At 48.2% G+C, this 20,743-nt stretch overlaps 1 protein-coding gene across 2 annotated transcripts in view; it reads left to right on the forward strand.

Annotated features, from left to right (window-relative positions):
* Positions 1-20,743, forward strand: part of CANX (calnexin) — a 574,990-nt gene that overhangs the window by 311,330 nt on the left and 242,917 nt on the right. The gene's annotated exons all lie outside the window — the stretch shown is intronic.

The following is a 20,743-nucleotide window of genomic DNA, read 5'->3' on the forward strand; positions in this document are numbered from 1 at the left end:
CCACCCTCTTGGAACTGTCAATAGTTCTGCATCAAAAGCTACACCTCCCCTCCAGTCTCCTCGCACAGAACCATAGAGAAATCTGACATCCAAACCCCAAGGAACTAAATCTAGTGATCTGGCTCCTGAAGTCAGAGTTTGGTTATTAAAATTTACCAGCAGACTGTATGAATATTCTAAAAGAAGCGCAAAGTCGTTCCCCACCAGATCTTGCTATGCAGCAAAATAGAAACGATTTGCTTTATACTGCAATAACAAAATCAATCCTTTAGATGCTTCCATACAAAACATGATCTACTACCTGTTACATTTATAGCGAACAGGACTAGCTTATAGGTCTATTTGTTTGCATCTTGCAGCAGTAGCTGCCTACTTGCAAAATAGGCAATATTTATCACTATTTAGAGTTCCAGTAATTAAAGCTTTCTTGGAAGGCTTAATGAGTAATACCACCACGGATTCCTCCTGCCCCAGTGTGGAATCTCAACATTGTTCTCTCAAGGCTCTTGGGTCCACCTTTTGAACCATTGCACAAGTGCCCTATGGATTTCCTCTGATGGAAAGTTGCTTCCCTCGTTGCCATCACATCACTGAGGAGAGTTGGTGAGCTACAGGCATTAATTAGAAGAACCCTTCTTTCAGCTACACAGACTGGATAGTTCTCCGTACCAACCATAAATACCTTCCCAAAATTGTTTCTGTCTTTCACATAAACCAATCCGTTGAGATGGTGTACTCGCTATACTTTCTAATTCTCAAAAAGGACAGTTCCCCCAGGCCATCCTCAGTCTCAAGCCCCTTAACAAGTACATCCTGTTGGAACACTGCAAGATGTCACCCCCATGCCTTCAATCCGTGGTCAGTGGCCAGCATCATCAGTTCAAATTGCTACTATTTGGGTCACCACGCCCCCAGGGTGTTTACTAAATGTTTAGCTGTGGTAGCTGCTCACTCATATGGAGTGGCAGTCACATGTTCCCTTACCTGGATGAATGGCTGATCAAGAGCGCCATGCAGCACCAGTGCCTAGCGCAAACTCAGATCGCATTCCAACTCCTTCACAGCTCAGGCTTCACCATCAATGCGACTAAATACCACCTACGCGACTAAATACCACCTACAGCCCTCCAAGGTCAAACCTTCCTCGGTGCCATTCTCGACTCCTGGGTGTAGGACGCTTATCAAAGCCCGGCAAGGGTGCAAGTATTCCAAATGCTGCTGCCTCTTTTAGACAGTTTTCCAGGTAACGGTCAGGACAGTAATGCACCTACTGGGTGGGATGGCATTCTGCATCGCCATAGTTCCTCATGTCAGGCTACAAATGTCTGTTACAACAGTGCTTAGCTGTGCTGTGGTCTCGGGCGGAGGGTCATTAGGAGGATCTAGTGTTGATTTGTGGCCGTACTTATCACTCTCTGCAGTGGTACAACTCAAAGCACCTATTGTAGAGACAGCCTTTTCTCGACCCAGTTCCCCATGAGACAATTACCACTGATGTCTCGCTCACTGGCTGGGGAACGCACTGACACGAACTTGCTATCCAAGGGGTTGGGCTCCTGCGCTGCACAAGAATGACCTAGAACTGTTAGCTATTCAGCTGAGCCTCAGGTTATTCCTTCCCTCATACAGCACAAAGTAGTCTTGGTCTGGATGGACAACATGGCTGCCATGTTTTACCAACAAAAACAGAGGAAAGCGCACTTACTCCTGTGGTCTGCGTTTGTCCAGAGAATTTCGCTTGGGTGATACTTCCCAAGTGCGTTCTGCTGATTCAGTGCATTCCCTGGGTAGACAACAGCTTGGCAGAACTGCTCAGCAGGATGCATGAAGTCCATGAATGGGAACACCACCCCAGGCCCTGCTCCTGTATTTCCATTTGTGTGGGCTCCCACCGATAGACCTGTTAACCACCACCGAAAACGCAAAATCTCCTCCAGGTCTCCCACACTTGTGAGCAAATCACTACGGATGAACTGGTCAAAGATATTTGCTTATGCTTTTCCGCCTCTCCCACTGCTCCTATTTGTGTTTTGGAGGTAGAGGCAGATATCCCTTGCTCTAACCCTAGTGTCTCCAACTTGGGCACGCCAGCCTTGGTTCTCCACTCTGCTTGAATTCTATTAAGTCCCTCACAAGAGGTTTTCCAAATGGCTGGACTTTCTTTCTCAAAACCAAGGCACTCTCAGGCATCCAAACCCACAGCAGTTCAATCTAGCAATTTGGCTCCCGAGTCCTTGAAATTCGTCTAGGTCCACTTCCCTGCAGAGTGTATTTCTATTCGGAATGGAATCCCACCAGCCCACAACTAGAGCCTGCTATACGGCTGAGTGGAAATTGTTTGTACATTACGTTCTCACTAGACATGTTAACCCTCTCGTAGCCTCTTCACTGGATATTGTTATCTTCTCCACTTGCAGAAGTTGAGCCTTAGCTGCTGTGGCAATTTACCTTAAAAATAGGCTGCCTACTTAACTCTTCAGCATTCCAGTCATTAAGGCTTTTATGAAAGGGCTCGAACAGGATATCCCACCAGGGATGCCTCCTGTTCCTGTGTGGAAACTTAACATCATGATCAACCTGCTTTGTGAACTACTTCACTCTTGCCCATTGCAATTCTTTTGTTGGAAAGAAGCTTTCCTTGTGGCCATTAGTACCCTCCGACGTGTCAGCGAAATATACGTGATTACCTTGGAAAAACATTTCTTCCAGAAGCTTAATTATAGTGGTTCTCCGAATCGACCCTAATTTCTTTCCCAAGGTTGTCTTCAGTTTCCATAGGAGAACCTCCACCCTCACTTTATTTTTTATTTTATTGAAGGACATTGATGATGTGCTGCAAAACCTCAAGGCTGCCAGAGACAGCCTTATCACTTTGAGCTTGCAGCAGCGACTATTTGAGCCCCTTAGTGAAACTAGAGGCAGAGTCCAGTCATATTAAATTGTTCTCACAGTTACAGGTACCACGACTCAACAAAAAGTACTACCCACCCTGTCTTATTTTAAGTTTCAATCCAAACTGAGTGACTGTGCACAGTCCTAGTCTCGGCACACAGGATTTTTGTCACTGGTGTCTCCCTTTCACCTGCTGCCATACCCCTCCACCTTACAGAATCTCTACTTGCTACAAGGAGTGGGTTCAGATCACATCAGACAAATGTTACATATCTTCCATTTTGGACTCACCAAAGAGTTTCTTCAGCAAATATTTCTTCTAGAAATGAAGAGGTCAAAATAATGGAAAGCCATTTTAAACTTGACTCAGCTCAGTTGTCTAACAAACAATTTTCAGTGAACACCTTCCAGGAAGTACTGCATTTGCTATTGGAAGACCAAGTTAAGTTCCAGGTAGTACATTAGGGCCTTCCTTACATCTAATGTGAGTTGGGCCCTGTAGCTGTATACATTGGTTAACATTAAAATGGGTTACCATTTTTGGCAGGAACTGTGTAAGTTATGAAAAACACCTTTTCCTTGTGTATTTGAAGTAATAGTTCCCTTATTGTTAGTGCCTGCATTTTGCTTACGCTGCGTAGCGATTGCAATAAAAAAACGCTGTCTTGAGCGTTAGTAATTTTAGAGCTGTCTTGTGCATAGTTTCAAAGGGTTTTGTTATTAACTGTGTTAGCACAGTATTGATGTTCCACAATGGTGCTGAAAACTAACTTGGACGCAGCAATTCTTTTCGTCCCTCCTAGGAATCTTTTTACTACTGGACATTTTTAGAAGTTGTTACATGACGTGCCCCATGTGTAGGCTACTATTACTGCCAGGTGTACCTTTAAGGATGAATGTGTCCGTCCGCTATCTAGCAGAGGAGTAATATATGTTAACACAGTTTCTTGTTTTGTCTTTACCTCAATATATCTATTATTTGTGCACCAGTGAATGGATCTTTTCCATTTTGCTGCTTAGCATTTGTGTCTAATTGCTCTCCATGCTTCCTTAAGGTTTTCCATTTTTCTGAGCAGTAGTTGGTGTCCAGACTAAGTATTCGGAGCAAGGCTGTTAGGCTGAATGTTGCTGGTTGCTTGCTCTGTTAGCAGATCCTGTTCTGATTTGGTTGTCATAACTTGTCCTCTGGACATCCTTAGTAGGTCCAAGCACCTAGTTTGCCTGGCCCATTGTGGTGCTATGAGGATAAAGGTGCGTTCTCTTCCAGGGGATACTCATCAATAGTCATAAGCACTGAATAATCGCTGTCCACGTGCGGGACCCCGGAGCATATATAAAAATACATATATATGTGTATGTTTAGACAAGCAAGTACAGAGTACTGTCAAAACATACATGTATACATACATAAACATGCAGCCTAATCTACTTCAAATAGGCTAATATGCCAAAATTACATGGGTTTTTAGAAAGGGAAAATAATCTCTCATACAAACACTGCAACAGAGAGCATACACTGTAATAGTGTTCCAACACAGCCCTTTAGTTTCAGAAAAAAGGCAAGTAATAGCAGGCAATTAGCTCATAGGCTGCATAGAAGAAAAACTTCACAGTATCAAAAAACTGGCACCCTGCCATTCCAAGAACCTGGACACCGGCCTTCAAGACCTTCAGGAGCCCCCTGCTCACATCATGCACCACAGTTGACAGTTAAGTCAGTTCTTTTTTACCGCTCCTGTGAGGATCCTGGAGCTTGAGCTAGTCAGTTTTTTTGGCTATATCTAGTCGGAAATTGTTTTATTCAACGTTTTCTACTGCAGGTATTTTTTTTCTACCTTTGTCTGACAATTTACCAACTATTTTTTGTCAGAAATGCCAGCATTATTTAATAAATACCCTTCCTGTGGGAAGAAAACTGCTAAATCTGACCCTCGCTTTGTGTGTATTGTGTGTTTGCCATCTTCACACAACCCAGAGAAGTGCTACTATTGTCAACAATTTTCAAAGAGAGCTCTGTGTGACAGAGATGATCAAAATTAATGCCTCAATGAAGAGATGAAAAGGACAGTCTAAAAGTGGCCTTAAGAGCGCCCTCCTCTCAAGAAAGACGGAACAAAAGGTGTTGATCTACTTCAAAATGAAAGCAGATTCAGGATTTCTCGCTGTCGAAATAACCAGACAGACACCCTGCGACCTCAAGGGACAGTACGCCGTCGAAACGGCGAGAACCTCCAACGACAAGTCTGCATCGAGGCATACTTTGGGCTTGATGTATGTGGAACATGAAAGACCTAAGTCGACGTTGAAGCACCCGTCGACGTCACGGCATCGATTGGTGGCAAAATCTCCGCCTCCTTCTCGAAGGTCGGCGTCAAGAGGGTCGACTATGAAGGAACACTTGTGGGCCTATAGACGGTCGAGGGCACGGTCACCGTTGAAAAAGTCTAAGTCGAAGACACCACAAGGCTATAGACGGTAGACTTTGAGAACTCCTTCTCGTTCGGTGTCGAAGAGGCTGACATCTAGGGCATCGCCACATAGGCGCGAATCCTCAAGTGTCTCTCCGCAACAGCGGTCGACGACAATGGTGGCCCAGTCAGGGCCTACGTCGAGGCAGCGTTCGACGTTGAGGGAGAAAGATATCACCATGCTGTCAGGAGACATGCAAAAGCCAAGGTCGATGTCCAGAACTATACGTTAGACATCGAGGGAAAATTCATCTTCGCCTGGCATTAACATCATTCAGGTTACGCTGGAGGGATCTTCGGTTCACAGAGAAAAGACTCCTCCTGTTACTATGTCTCCAAGATGCCTTGAAAGCATACAACACTGGAAGATCCAACCCAGAGTTCTCCAGAACGGTCTCTCCATCCAGAGTCTCTGTGGGACCTCCTCTTACTTCATCCACTCTCCACATAGGTCTCTGAGAAGATAAGATCCCCATCAGCACCGCGCTCATAATCAAGAGGGTGCTCAAGATCCCGACATTCGCCTACCTTGAAAAGGAGAAGATTACCTTCATCTACTATGTCTACAAGATCATCTATTAGGGATTACTCACCTACTTTATCTACAACACCGCCATCCAGGGTTTCTCCGATTGATGATATCGTAACTTTCAATGAGGTTCTCTGCAGGGGTGCCAACAAGCTAAATATCAGTATCTCTACACCACCGGTTTAGACTTCAGTCATATTTGAGACCCTTCACCATAGGTCTTCGGCAAAACCTCTGCTGCCTTTGGTCCCTGGTCTGTTAGAGCCAGCAATGCAGACCTGCCTGACTCCTGACACAGTGGGCTCAGCTCGGACACCTATTTGTAAAAAAATATAAGGCCCCAGATCAGGATCCATTCTTTCTTCGTGCGGACCCACCTCCAGACTCCGTCATTGTGGCAGCAGCGAGAAAGGCACACTCGGCTGCATACTCCTCCAATGCCCCTCCGGAGAAAGACAGTAAAAATATGGACTCTTTAGGCAGAAGAATGTTTAATAAGTCTGCCTCAGTGAGAAGGTGGCTAGCGCTTCAGCCCTGCTGGGTTGGTATGATAGATCACTCTGGGACTTCTTGTCAAGGTTCACAGACAAGCTACAGAAAGAAGAGCAATAGGACTTCCAAGAAACCCTGCTGGAAGGAGACTTGGTGGCAAACCAAATTATCAGTGCGGCTGCAGACACTTCGGATTTAGCTGCTCACCGCTATTCCCACGGACTAACAAAAGGACAAGTGGGTATTGAATATTGTGCAAAATGAATATCTACTCATGTTCAAGTCCCCACCGCCATCAATACCTCAGCAGGAAAAATCTCTCCAAGACCACCATTTTTTGCAATCGGAGGTAAATAGCCTTCTAAAAAAAGATGCCATAAAACCATTCTTGTTCCTCAAAGAAAGCAAGGGATCTATTCTCGTTATTTTCTGGTGCAGAAAACAGATCCTACCAGAGAATACAGACCAATACTCTACTTGCGACTGTTAAAACAAATTCATCCGCAAAGAAAGGTTTCGGATGTTGGCGCTACACCAAATCTTTCCTCAGGTGCATCAAGGCGACTGGATGTGTTCTATAGACGCATACTTCCATGTTCCAGTTTCCAGGAAACATCACAATTTCTCTGATTTAAAGTGTCATCCAAGCACTTCCCATTCAAGGTTCTCCCGTTCGGGCTCAAATCAGCCCTGAATGTTTTCGAAATGCATGGCAGTGGTGGCAGCTTTCCTTCACAAGAAAAGGATATTCATATACCCCGATCTGGACGACTGACTCTTGAAGAGCTCGTCACCTGCTCTGCTTCAGAGTCATCTCTCATACTGTCGGCAGCTACTAAGCAGGTTGGGTGTTCATGTCAACTACAAGAAATCGATCTTCAACCAGACACAGAGAATTCACTACCTGTGTGCCTCCCTGGATACCTCGAAGGCAAGCGTGTGTCCTTTGGAGGAGCGGTTGTTCTCAGTCAGCGAGAAATGTCACAATCTTCTTCACACGCAACGTCCCACAGTCAGACTGGGGTCATCACTGCTGGTATCAAAGGCATCCTGTATCTTCATCGTACCAAACGCAGGGTTAAACATGCGTCCTCTGCAGCAATCTCTGGAGGACCAGTGGATGCAGATATTGGGGCGCTGGGAGGACCATGTGATTTTCCCCCAACCGGCCAAGGATTCCATCAGATGGTGGATGAAGAAATCACATCTAATGAAAGGAGTTCCTTTTTGCCGGGACCCTCCTACCCAGACGGTAGTTACGGATGCGTCACTCTAAGGATGGGGTGCTCACATGGATTCTCTCCAGGTTCAGGGGATCTGGTCAGAGGCAGAACAAGGTGATCATATCAACCTCTTAGATCTGAGAGCTATACCCCTAGCTCTCAAATCTCTGTACCTCTCGTTCCAGTCTTGTGCCCTTCTGATTCGAACGGACTACACCACGACTATGCATTATTTGAACAAACAGGGGTTACCCGACTGAGACCTCTCTAGAGTCTCAGACCATCTGGAAATGGCTTCTTGCAAGGGATTTACACATTGTGACAATTCATCTCACAGGAACTCTCAATGTCCAGGCAGATGCACTCAGCAGAGACTTAGTCGAAGCTCACAACTGGGTTCTCAACAACGAAGTAACTCAAAGCATTTTTCACAATGGGGGTCTACCAGACATCGCCCTGTTTGCAGGTGCGGTAAACGCAAAATGCCCCGTCTTCGCATCCAGGTGTCACCAACCAGGGTCTAGAGGGAATGCCCTTTTGATCAAATGGTCTCAGAAATTACTGTACTCCTTTCAACCAATTCCGTTAATTCCCACAGTGATCAACAAATTCTACAGGTCCAACTCCAGAATGGTTCTGATAGCCCTGGAGTGGCCTTGCCAGTGATGGTACCCAGACCTTCTTCAGCTATCAGAAGTCCCACACAAGAGGTTGCCATGCCGCCCAGACTTTCTATCCAAGAACGGAGGAAAGGTGTTTCAACCCAATCTCTCATCCCTACGATTGACCGCATGGCGCCTGAAGTCCTCCAAAATAGACACCATGATTTGACTTTAGATTGTGTGAGCATTCTAAGAGAAGCCAAGAGACCTTCCACCAGACAATCATACGCTTTCAAGTGGAAGCGTGTCTGTCTATCGTGTATGAAAAATGGAGATGATCCCAATCTGGGTGCAAGAACAGTGATTTTACCTACCGTATTTGCTGCATTTGGCCAAATCTGGTCTTACGTTTTCCTCTATTAGAGTCCATCTTTTAACTAAATTGATGGGGGCTGCTCCCTTTGAACAGATTCACAAAGCTTCTTTACATTTGTCATGGAAAACCGCTTTTTTTGTGGCGATCAACTCTGCTCGCAGAGTGAGTGCGATCCAGGCATTGTGTTGTAAAGAGCCCTACCTTGTCTTTAATGCAAACAGAGTGGTTTTAAGAACACAGAGTTTCTTGCCTCAGGCAGTCTCAGATTTTCACATTAATCAGACAATCACTCTCCCTACATTCTCTCCGAATCCTTGTAGCGCTCCAGAAAGGTCCCTTCATTCTTTGGACCTCAAGAGGGTTCTGAAGTTCTGTTTAGACAAAATAAAGACTCTGAGAAAGTCAGATTGTCTGTTTATAAACTATGGTTCCATGAACACAGGTTTTGCAGCTTCCAAAAGGTCCATCTCTAGATAGATGGTGTCCTATATATTGTTGTCATATCAACTAGCTAACAGATCTCTCCCTTGTAAACCAAAGGCCCATTCTACCACGGGGAAAGCATCAACCATAGCTCTTAGGGTTGTACCTATTGCAGAGATTTGTAAAGATGAGACTGCGACAGAGCAGCTGCCTGGCTGCTGCCCGCGCCTGCTACTGTGATAAATCACGTGAGACTGCACGATAAACTAAAACTAGGACTCCGGCTCACTGACGCCAGAAGGATGATCAGACCGAGCAGCCCTGCAGATCAATGCGATTTTGGAGTGAAATATTTTTTTTTCAGATGACTGGACTCATGTAGTTAGTAATACGTATTAAAACACTTACTTGTAGAGTTCAGAGACTTCCCCGGTTGTGACTGCACTCCTGCTGCTGCATGAATCGATGCACTCTGCCGTAGCAGCAGTCTTCTTCTCAATCCAGCTGCTGACGCACTCGTCCGGCCGCTGGCCAGCCTGAGCCCGCCGCAGTAAGAGTTTTGCCCCGCCCACCGCAACGCGATTTATCATGCCTCTTGCACGGCAGGCGGCCTTCATTGAGAGCAGACTCTAGTCTCGACTGACTGAGATTGAGTCTCCCGCCGCTTCTGCCTCACAGCCGGACGTGATGGCACTACCGGGCACATCCGGATATTAATCCCGGCCCCATCGGGATATTAATCCCGGCCCCCATGGGATGCCACATCAGTGTGCAGCCCTCCATCCTCCCCACCCCCCATAATTGGCAGCAGTTAGTGAGTCGAGTGTGTCAATTAAAGAAGCTCCAAGTCGCCGCAGCCAGAATAATTGCCGCATTGTTGCCAGGTGACACAGGCTGAACATTTGATACATTGTAGCGCTCTCAGCCACTCCAGAGCTGAGAGCAGAGGGATTTAACTATTTAGGAACTCAGCCCAGCAATGCAGAACGTATCTTGGGAGCAGCAGAGCCCAGTGCACAGGCCCCACTGGTGGCATGGAGGCAGGTGGCAAAATGCGTGACAATGCATTTCAGTGCGGTGATGCAGCACACCGCACTGAAATGCGTGAGCATCACATGTGATGCTTGGCAGGACTGGAGAAGGATAAGTTACTTACCTGTAATCACAGTTCTCTTCCAGGGGTATACTCATCAGTCATAAGCAACCCTCCCGCCTCCTGTACGAGTATTGGCAGTATATTATTGTTTTTGCATTCTCTGCCATGATTCCTTCATGTTTGTACTCTGTAAAAAAGAACTGACCTAACTGTCACCTGTGGTTCATGGCTCCTGGAGGTCTTAAAGGCCCAGTGTCCAGGTTCTTGGAATCCTTAAAGACAGGGTGCCAGTTTTTTGATACTGTGATGTTTTTCCTTTTATGCTGCCTATGAGCTAATTACCTGCTATTACTTGCCTTTTTTCTGAAAATAAAGGGTTGCGTTTAAACACTATTACAGTGTATGTTCGCTGTTGCAGTGTTTGTATGAGAGTATTTCCTCTTTCTAAAAAACCCATGTAATTTTGGCATATTAGCCTATTTGAAGTATATTAGGCTGCATGTTTATGTACGTATACGTGTATATATGTATGTTTTGGAAGTAATCTGTACTTGTTTGTTTTAACATACATATATCTATATGTATTTTTAAAAATGCTCAGGAGTCCTGCACTTGGGCGGAGATTATTCAGTGCTTATGATTATTGATGAGTATACCCCTAGAAGAGAACTAAGATTACAGGTAAGTAACTTATCCATCCTGGTTTTTCTAGCTTTCTCCAGCACCTCCGATATTTGGAGAATTAAAGGAAAGGTGTTGGAAAATCTCCCTGACCAGTTTGACTGGGCATTCCCCACTGACTAATGTTGAAACCTGGAGGCAAAGTGTTTTGTCTTAGTACTGTTTGACCTATGGTGCATTACTGGAATGCCTTCAGGGCTGGAAACTGTTTTAATTTCCAGGTAGTTATGTTTTAGTGCCTTTGTGCTGTTTCTTTGGCAACGCACCTTCAGGTTACCTGTGTGTGCACCCCCAAACGTTGCGGTATGCATTAATTGTGATGATCACCATTGGAGTTGTTGTCGTGCATGGTCTCCCTAATGTCACGTTTTTGGATTTCCACCATTGTGCTTACTGTAATACCTTTGCTGTGACTTCCACTAGGTCCTCCCAACTCCCGGTGGCTTGTGACTAATCGTTGCAGATCCATTCATGGAAAGGTTGCATGTCTGCTTCCCCTCCCTCTTCCACGAAAGGGCAGCCTTGCTGGGTGCTGCCACGTTGGTATGTGGTCTGCTGTGTGGCATGGTTGTGAGCTGCCTTAAGTTTACTCCCCCTCCCCCCCTGCTGGGAAAGGTGCTCTGCCAGTGGGCCTTCAGATTGCGCTTCCACCCCCTCTGAATGAGCCTCTTTTTTGCAGAACTCCAATCGCCTCTGGTGTTTCGTTGTCCTTTTTGATCTGTAGAAAGTGCTCATCGTCTGCCTGGCCGAATAGCGCCTCCTTTTTAGACAGCATGTTGATAGGGAACCTTGAACTTCAGGTTTAAACCCGATACTCGCAGACAGGCATACCTCAATGTTGTGCCTGTGCGCATCTACCTGCTGGCAGTGCCAGCAGCATCCAAGGCAGACTTCAGGCACATGTTTGCGACATTTTGACCTTCTTGCTTGACTGCCTTGGTCTTTTTGTATTCCTCAGGGAGATGTTGCATGAGAAACTCCATTATGTTCCATTGCTTGCGACCATGTCTATTCAGTAGTGCATTGGAGTTGGCAATTTGCCACTGTGTTGCGGTCTCCCTCTCCATCGTCCTTCCTACCATGTCGAGCCACCAGCTCTCCTTTTATGGTGGCAACCCTGTAGAAGTATGGGCCTTGTTCCGCTTTTTAGGTTTCGCCTGGGGCACGGAGCTTTAGCTCCGCACCCAGGAGAAATCTGTAGTCTTCAGTAAGGGACACTTGAATCCGCCCTCTGGTCCATTGGCTAGCTCCATAAATGGAGGCTAGCCATTGGAACAGAGATCTGTCAGTCAAGGCCGGACCAGATTCGTGGGCGTTCCCGCAAATTTTTCCGCCTCTGCGATGTCGTCATCCGGCGGTGGGCGGAGTTTCGGTTTTGTTTTTTATTCGTTTGTTTGCCTCATTCCATGCCGACCACGGCCGCCGGAAGAAGTACAGGTGAGTGCTTTTCCGCACCCCCCTCCAACGGAGGAAGCCTTCCCGACCACCCCCCCCCCTGTCCGTTCCCGCCCCCCCGGTCCGTGTGCTTCTCCCCGTTCCCGCCCCCCCGGTCCGTGTGCTTCTCCCCGTTCCCGCCCCCCCCCTCCGTGTGCTTCTCCCCGTTCCCGCCCCCCTCCCGCTGTCCTAAATGCTTGTTTATTTGTGCGTCTGCCACATCTCGAGCTCACTGCCCTTGGAGCTGGCAACACTGACCATCGGTGAAAAAACGGCAAAACGCTGAGGAAATCTCTCCGCGGGACTACAAAATGACATCACAGCGGCCATTTTTGTAGTTCCGCCGGCTCGCGATGTCAGTCCCTTCCTTGTGCATAGATCATCTCTTATTTCATTCCTCCTACGTAGATCAAGGTTTACATAAACATCTTGCATGAATGTGTACAGGTGAGTGCTTTCCCGCACCCCCCTCCAAAGGAGGAAGCCTTCCCAACCCCCCCCCCCCCCCCCCCCCCCTGTCCTAAACCTTGTGAATAGCTGGTGGTTATAGGCGTTGGTCACCCATGTCGGGTATGGTTGAGTTGAGGGTACTGTTTATCAAGTAATGAGCATGGGCGGGAGATTTTTAAGTTTCGCCTGTGTGTGTGTGTGTGTGTGTGTGTGTGTGTGTGTGTGTGTGTGACTGCTCCTGGGTGTGTGTGTGTGTGTGTGTGTGTGACTGCTCCTGGGTGTGTGTGTGTGTGACTGCTCCTGGGTGTGGGTGGGTGTGACTGCTCCAGAGTGTGTGTGTGTTTGTGTGTGTGTATGTGACTGCTCCAGAGTGTGTGTGTGTATATGTACATGTACATGTGACTGCTCCAGTGTGTGTGTGTGTGTGTGACTGCTCCAGTGTGTGTGTGTGTGTGACTGCTCCAGTGTGTGTGTGACTGCTCCAGTGTGTGTGTGTGTGTGACTGCTCCAGTGTGTGTGACTGCTCCAGTGTGTGTGTGTGTGACTGTTCCAGTGTGTGTGTGACTGCTCCAGTGTGTGACTGCTCCAGTGTGTGTGTGACTGCTCGTGTGTGTGTGACTGCTCCAGTGTGTGTGACTGCTCCAGTGTGTGTGCGTGACTGCTCCAGTGTGTGTGTGTGTGTGTGTATGTGACTGCTCCAGAGAGTGTGTGTGTGTGTGTGTGTGTGTGTATATGTATAAGTGACTGCTCCAGAGTGTGTGTGTGTGTGTGTGTGTGTGTGTGTGACTGCTCCAGTGTGTGTGTGTGTGTGACTGCTCCAGTGTGTGTGTGTGTGTGTGTGACTGCTCCAGTGTGTGTGTGTGTGACTGCTCCAGTGTGTGTGACTGCTCCAGTGTGTGTGACTGCTCCAGTGTGTGTGTGACTGCTCCAGTGTGTGTGTGACTGCTCCAGTGTGTGTGACTGCTCCAGTGTGTGTGACTGCTCCAGTGTGTGTGTGTGTGTGTGTGTGACTGCTCCAGTGTGTGTGTGTGTGTGTGTGTGTGGGGGGGGGGGTGGGGGGGGGGCTCTGGGTGTCTCTGGGTGTGTGTGGTGTAGTAATTGCTGTCTGCTGAGCTCGTCCGTAGGAGACAATAGTTCTCACATTTGCGAGAGATTAAACTATTGGCAATGTAAATGACAATGCCATTTATTTATCTGTTTTCAAAACCAACACATAAATACAAATTTTGTCATTTACAATGCCAATAGCTCTAACTTCTCCAAAGGCGAAACCGTTGCATTGTAAATGCTTGTTTGGAATTACGATAACGAAGGAGTCAGCAGGAGTGTTTCCCTGTATGTCTGGATCCTGTGTTGAAGTCTTGTACTTTTTGGCTCAGGGAGTGATGACTTTAGCTATGGCAAGTTTACAAAAGTCTTATTTGCCTTAATCTAAAATGCTCTGAAGCATTGGTAGGTATAGACTACCTTTGTGGGTATCATTGTTTTGAGGAAAGAACGAGAATCTCCCTTCTCCAACTGTACCCCATAAGTTTCTGCAGTCCACTTCATCAGCCTGTTGCACATTGAAAGGTCAGCTGGAGCTGATGTGCTTGAGAGGTAGTTGTCTATCCCTTCTGGGGAATCTGTGTCTAGGTCGTTCCATGTCCCCTCGTAGAACTCTTCCTGAGGATCGGGTGTTGTTGGTGCCTCCAAAGTAGATTCCTCCTCTTCGGTGTTGAAGGTTGTCGAGATTCAAAATTCCTGTTAGGAGTAGTCTACCTCCCTTTTTTTTTTTTTTGTAGTGCTACAATCAATGGCTCAGACTGACATTTTGGCTTTTTCCTTTATGCCCTCTCATCCTGATATCGTTGAGCAATTCAGTGTTTTGCCCACATCGGTATCTCTTAGTTCGGATCCGTGGGTCTCCTTCGCTCTCGGCTGACCTTCAGTTTACTTTTTCTTTGATGCCAAGTCTGCCTTGTGGGACTTCTTCTCCGAGGATTTAGGCTCGGGGCCTTTCGGTGTTTTTGTTACCTTTTAGGTCTTCTTTTCTGCTTCCTTCAGCCCTTTCTTTTCCGTCTGCCTTTTTTAGGAGTCCGTTATGAGTTCTACATCGGATCCTCCATGTGCTATCTCGACCTCTTAAACGTGGTTGTAGTCATCGCTGGTCAGTCCCAGGTCTTTAAGCAATGTTGGGTTGTGAATGCTGACCATGGTGGTGTAATATTCCAGCCTCTGTCTTCAGCATACCTTCAAAGTCTTTGGTATTAAAGCAGTCCTTGTCATGGTGGCCCTTTGGGAGACAGATTGCAGACCTCTTAGAGGTCTCTGTGCAAATTTGTGGTGGCACATTGGACAGAATTTAAAGGGGGTATTTTCCATGTCTCCTACCTTGCCTCATTTTCCGACCACGTGGTTGGTACCAGCGGGGTCCCCCATTGTGAGGGAGAGGGAAGAGTCCGTCTTTCTCATCGTGGTCTTTTGCGATTAGATGATTTTCTTTCTAATGTTCGAGTTTTTCTCAAAAACTTTCAGAGCTCCTTAGCTGCTCCAGACCCAATGGCGGGAAAAGAATCTGAAGTGAGAATGTGCCATCTTTCTTGCATTGGTATGCCCCCACTTTTTGCTGAACTCCTGAGGTGCTTTGACTGAGTGTGCCCTGGGCTCCTGCCAACCAGATACCCAGGACCTGTGTTCCTTCCCTAAAACTCTGTTGAAACTAAATCCCAATTGGCATCTCTGGCCACCTATCTGCCCCTAGTAAATGGTACCCAGGGCATGGTGACCAGAGAAGACCCCTAGAAGGCTTCAGCACTCATTATGCCACCCTTGTGGGTCCTGTACCCTGACACCCACACACTGTCTTTGCAGGCTGAGTGTCTAAGTACAGAACTAAACAGAGTCGACATGGCCCTCATCCCTGTGTGCCATGCCCACATGACCCACTGCCCTGGCATACCTCAGTCACCCCTCTAGCTGGGTGCCCTTTGCCATTGGTGTGGGCACAGGTGCATGAGGTCTGTGCCCCTACAGTACCCAGGGCCATTCCTGGGCACTGTAAGTGCAGTGATGCCATTAAGAGTATATGTGCTGGGAGGTTGTCATTACGAACTCCACTGCACCATAATGGCTCCACTGCAGACTGACAAGTTTGGTATCAAACTTCTCAGCACATTAAACCCTCACTGATGCCAGTCCAGTGTTGGAATTAATGTAAAATGCACCAGAGGGCATCTTAGAGATGCCCCTTGAAATCCTAGCCTACAATCCACGTGTGGTCTGAGAGGCTGCCTAGGCTGCCACACAGCAGACCTGTTGCTGGACCCCTGGTTGGAGAGCCCCCCACTCTCCTGAACCTGCAACAATGCGCATCCTGGGTGAGGTGCTAGGTCTCCTTCCCCAGGATGGGCAGGTAGAAGCTTTCAAGGCCTGCCGCCCTTGTGAGCTTCTCCAGAACACTTGCTGTACTGCGCAACTGGCCTCCACCAGTTCTGACACCCACTTTGGCGGGAAACCCTACGTCAGGAAGGGTGTGTGCCAGCCCCCCACCCCTCAGGTGGGGGGCCGGCACCAGCACCAGTGAGGTGAAGCACCACCCTGGGCTGCGGCCATCTTGAAGATGGGGACCCGTGCCCAATCACAGTTAGGCTCCTGTCCCCCTCCCACAGGAGAGGAGCAGGCTAGGGGGTGTACCCACCCCAGGACAGGGACCTATTGGCCCCTGCCCTTGCCCTACCTGGAACGCCTCTAAATTCAGTATTTAGGGGCACCCTGAACCTTCCTTCCTCAGACCCCGATAAGAAAAGAAGAAAAGATCAAGAAGAAGACCCGCCGTGCAGCTGCTAACAGGACGACACCAACTGACATGGCCCCAGCCCTACCGCCCTGTAGATCCTGGAACCTGCTCTTGCTTAATCCCGGCGACTCCTGCGGACAGCAACCTTGGACAACCCGGAGGACCTGCCTGCCTTGACCCTCTTAAAGACTGGGACTCCCCTCAACAGAGGCTCAGCTCCAACAGCAATACCCCTGGTGCCAGCAGGAACCTCAAATCCAGCCCACTCTGCACCCGCCAAGCCCGGCAAGTGCCTGAGTGATCCAAGACCACGAGGACGTCCCCCCGGCAACTTGGACCTGAAGTCAAGTGCCCAAAGACCCTCCTCGACGACCCAGATGCCTGCAGCCTCAGAACCAGGGACCCCCCCCCCCCCAACCGCGACCAGCTGAGGGTAAGCTTTCCCAACGCCATTAGGCACCCCTGCACCCGGCCCTCACGGTCCCCTGTGCCTTCCTTTGGGGTACCTACCTCTTCTCCAAGATTCCAACTTACCTCTCGAAGTGGTGGTCGCACCTGAAGATTCTCCGTCCCAGGGCCTACAGCCTTTGTTCACTTTTTAACTTTCCCATTGGCTAACATTGAGCGCCCGACGGCTCAAAAGCACCCTGCACCCAGCCGCCCGAGTGCCGCTGGGAGTGCAACTACTACCCTACTCTACTTCCCCACTTGCCCTGAGTAAGTGACCAGGAGCTCAGCTCCCACAGCCGGGTGGCCTGCTTGCTTGCAGCCACCAACCGAAGGCCCCTACCCTCCATTGGATTGCATTGGGCCTACTCTCTCTGCACCAGGCTGCCTCTGTGCCGCTGAGGGTGTAACTACTGTACCTTCCCGACCCTGGGAGACCCCTGAGTCTAAGCCCAGAACCTTAACTTCTCCAGTATTAGGGTGTGTTTAATAGATTCACATGCTTGAATATTCCCCGTCGTCGGAGTCTCACGGTAAATAAAATAGCAATAATATACTAATAATATGTATATACAAAACATTAGAAAACAGGCAGTAAATGCCTAGACATAATTCCTCATAGGAATCCATGAATAGAGAAAAAAACACTTGTAGCCTATTCCTGTCATTATGTTAGTCCAAACTGTAGCCAATCAGGTGCCAGCAGCCCTCCAGAACCTTCTCCTCAGAGCTCAACACCTCAGATTTTCTACTGCACGTCATGTGTAAGGGAGTCTCCCTGAGCTCTGCTCCGTTTTCTCAGTTTCTTCAGGTTTTCCTGTAATTTTCAAAATGTCTACTAAGAAATCTCTCTTCAGACCTTGCTCTTCTTGTGGAAAACTGCGTCTTTTTTCAGAGGATCCACACAGTAAGTGTATTTACTGTCTTTACCCCGACCATGATGTGGGAAAGTGTAAGTTCTGTAGAACTTTCTCCAAAAAAACTCTAAAGGACAGGGAAGGCCGTCTTCTGCTATGGCTTCAGAAACTTAAAGACCAAGATGGCGTGCTTTCTGATGCCGAAAGTTTAACATCTGGTCGTTCCCAAGCAGTGTCAAAACGTAGTAGTGTGCAGGAGTTGCCCTCACCTTTCATTAAGAAGAAGATGTCTCTCTCTTTGGCCCCTGCGGTGTCCTCACCATTACCTACTACGTCCACGCCCACGAGACCTGGCTCTCAGGCGTCTACTTCATCTTCTGCTCATGTTTTTGTGAAGAAACATGCTTCAGCGTCGACGGGAGCGCCGACAGTCGTTCCGACGATGAAATCTGCCGTCTCAGGATCATCGACGACAGTGACGACTACGTTTGCATCTGGATCGTCGATGACTGTCTCATCGACGTCGTCGACGAAGGTAACACTGAGTTTCAAGACTGTACCATCTGTCATTCCAATTGCATCGTCGTCGACGAAAAAGCCTCTCCCGTCGACGACTAAGTCTTTGTCGACGAAGGTCGTGAAGAAATCACACTCGTCGTCGACCCCGTGCGGCCTCATCGACTACCTCCTCCTCGTCGACGACCAAACCGTCGACGAAAAAGAAGTCATCTTCGTCGACGAAGGCAGCGTCGATACCATTACCATCGACAGTGGTACCGTCGACCATATCGGATGCTGTCAGTGTGGTTCCATCGGCAATTTCTTCTACGTTTGCCTCTCTGCCATTGCCGTCCACTGGATCTGCCGATGTGGAATCTCTTCACCAACGCCGCAAGGTGCCTGTGGACCAGATTTCCATCACCAGTGATCCACAGCCTCCCTCGCCCTTGTTTGCCACAGACTCGGAGCAGGACTCAGAAGAAGATGTACATGAGTCTTTTAGAGCAGCACGTAGTCCATCTGATTTGGTAATCAAGTGTCAAGATTACATTAACGATGATGAGGACCAATATTTCCAACAGGAAACTATGCCGGTTCAAGTTCCTACGGCGACGTTACCCTTGTTGCTCATCTCTAATCTCCAACATATGTTGGACGACTACAATAGACGTTTTCCGTCGTCTCCACAAGTGCCTGCAGCTCCTTCTATTGTGCCGCCTGTTACTGTGCCGGCTCCGTCTCCTCTGACACCTCTGCCTACTTCTGCCCCTCAAGTTCAAACATCTGTGCGGATGCACACAACTGTGTATGCCGATGACGAGGATGAAGCTTCTCCAGACCGTGAAGATGGTGAGGTTCGAGATAATGATGATGTGGATTTGGCGGAGTGGGATAAATACCAAGTTCAAACACCATCCCCATCTCCGGTCACACCAGGGGATTCTCCTCCTGTAGATATTGCAAGTTTCCATCAGCTGATGGATCGGGCAGCCCAACACTTCAAGTTGCCTAGAGTCCAGAGAGAGGAGGATTGTTTTCTCTATGATTTTAAAAATCAGCCATTCAAACAGGTTCATACCGTACCCATTATTGACTTTATCTGGGCTGAAGGAGTGAAGTTGATGCAGACCCCAAATACACTTCCGGCTCAGATGCCCAGGTTAGAAAAGAAATACAAAGCACCGGTCGGCACTCCAGCGTGCCTCATTGGACAGCCAAAACCCGATTCAGTGGTTACACAAGCAGCTCAGTGTCGGTCGTGGAATCCTGCGTCTACTGTTACTGCCCCACCAGATCGCGAAGGTCGTCGCATGGATGCTATAGGCCGCAAGTTTTCCACGATGGCTTCCACCACAGTGAGAGCGACCAATGCTTTGGCCATTTTGGGGCGTTACGACCGCCAGATGTTGGCAGACATGACAGCTTATGTGGCCTTGATTCCGGATGCTTCAAAGGCGGAAGCCTTGCAACATCTCCAAGAAGGAGAAAGAACATCGGAGGAGATAATTGATTGTGCCGTTGACATCGCCTGTACTGGTTTTCGGCAACTCGCTGGAGCAGCTGTTCTATGCAGGCAGGGTTGGTTGCGTTCTACATCTTTCCGACAAGAGGTGCAGGCAAAGATCCTGGATATGCCGTATGACGGCGAGTCTTTGTTTGGGGCTCATGTAGATGAAGCTTTACAGTCCATCAAAAAAGACACTGACACTGCTCGCTCTCTAGGAACTTTGCAGTTGCGGAAACAGCCCTTTCGGGGTGCACATGGACGCGGCACCGCGTCTACTTTTCGAGGAGGAAACAGTCAATACCATTCCTGCAACGAAGGCAACCAACGCTATTCTAACACCCAGCAGCAGTCTTCCCGACAGCAGACTTAAAAAACCTACAGAGGGTGATCTTCTTACAGAGGATCTACTCCCAAGCGACAATGACTTGCCTTTGCCCCAACAAGTTGGAGGTCGAATCTCCCTGTTCTGTTCTCAATGGTCCTCCATCACCTCGGACCGTTGGGTTCTGGACATCGTAGAGAAAGGCCATGCTCTGGAGTTCATCAAACTTCCTCCACCCACTCCACCTTCCGGCCCGCCACCAGCACACATCAGGGAACTATTACATCAAGTTCGCCTTATGATACAAAAAGATGCCGTCGAAGTGGTCCCCAAGTCTCAAAGGGGGAAGGGACTTTATTCCTGTTTTTCCTTGTCGTAAAGAAAACGCTGGATTGGCGACCGATATTGGATTTACGAGCACTCAACAAATATCTCAAGTGCCAGTCCTTCCGCATGTTAACGCTGGTGGAGATCTTGCGACTGCTCTCAATGGGAGATTTCATGGCAACTATCGACCTCCAGGACGCCTACTTCCATGTTCCTATTCTCCCGCGACATCCGAAGTATTTACGCTTCCGCGTAGGACGGAGGGATTTCCAGTTCAGAGTACTACCTTTCGGCCTCCGTTCAGCCCCTCGTGTCTTTACGAAGGTGTTGGCTCCCGT

Source organism: Lissotriton helveticus, chromosome 7 (genome assembly GCF_964261635.1).
Source record: "Lissotriton helveticus chromosome 7, aLisHel1.1, whole genome shotgun sequence".
Lineage (NCBI taxonomy): Eukaryota > Metazoa > Chordata > Amphibia > Caudata > Salamandridae > Lissotriton > Lissotriton helveticus.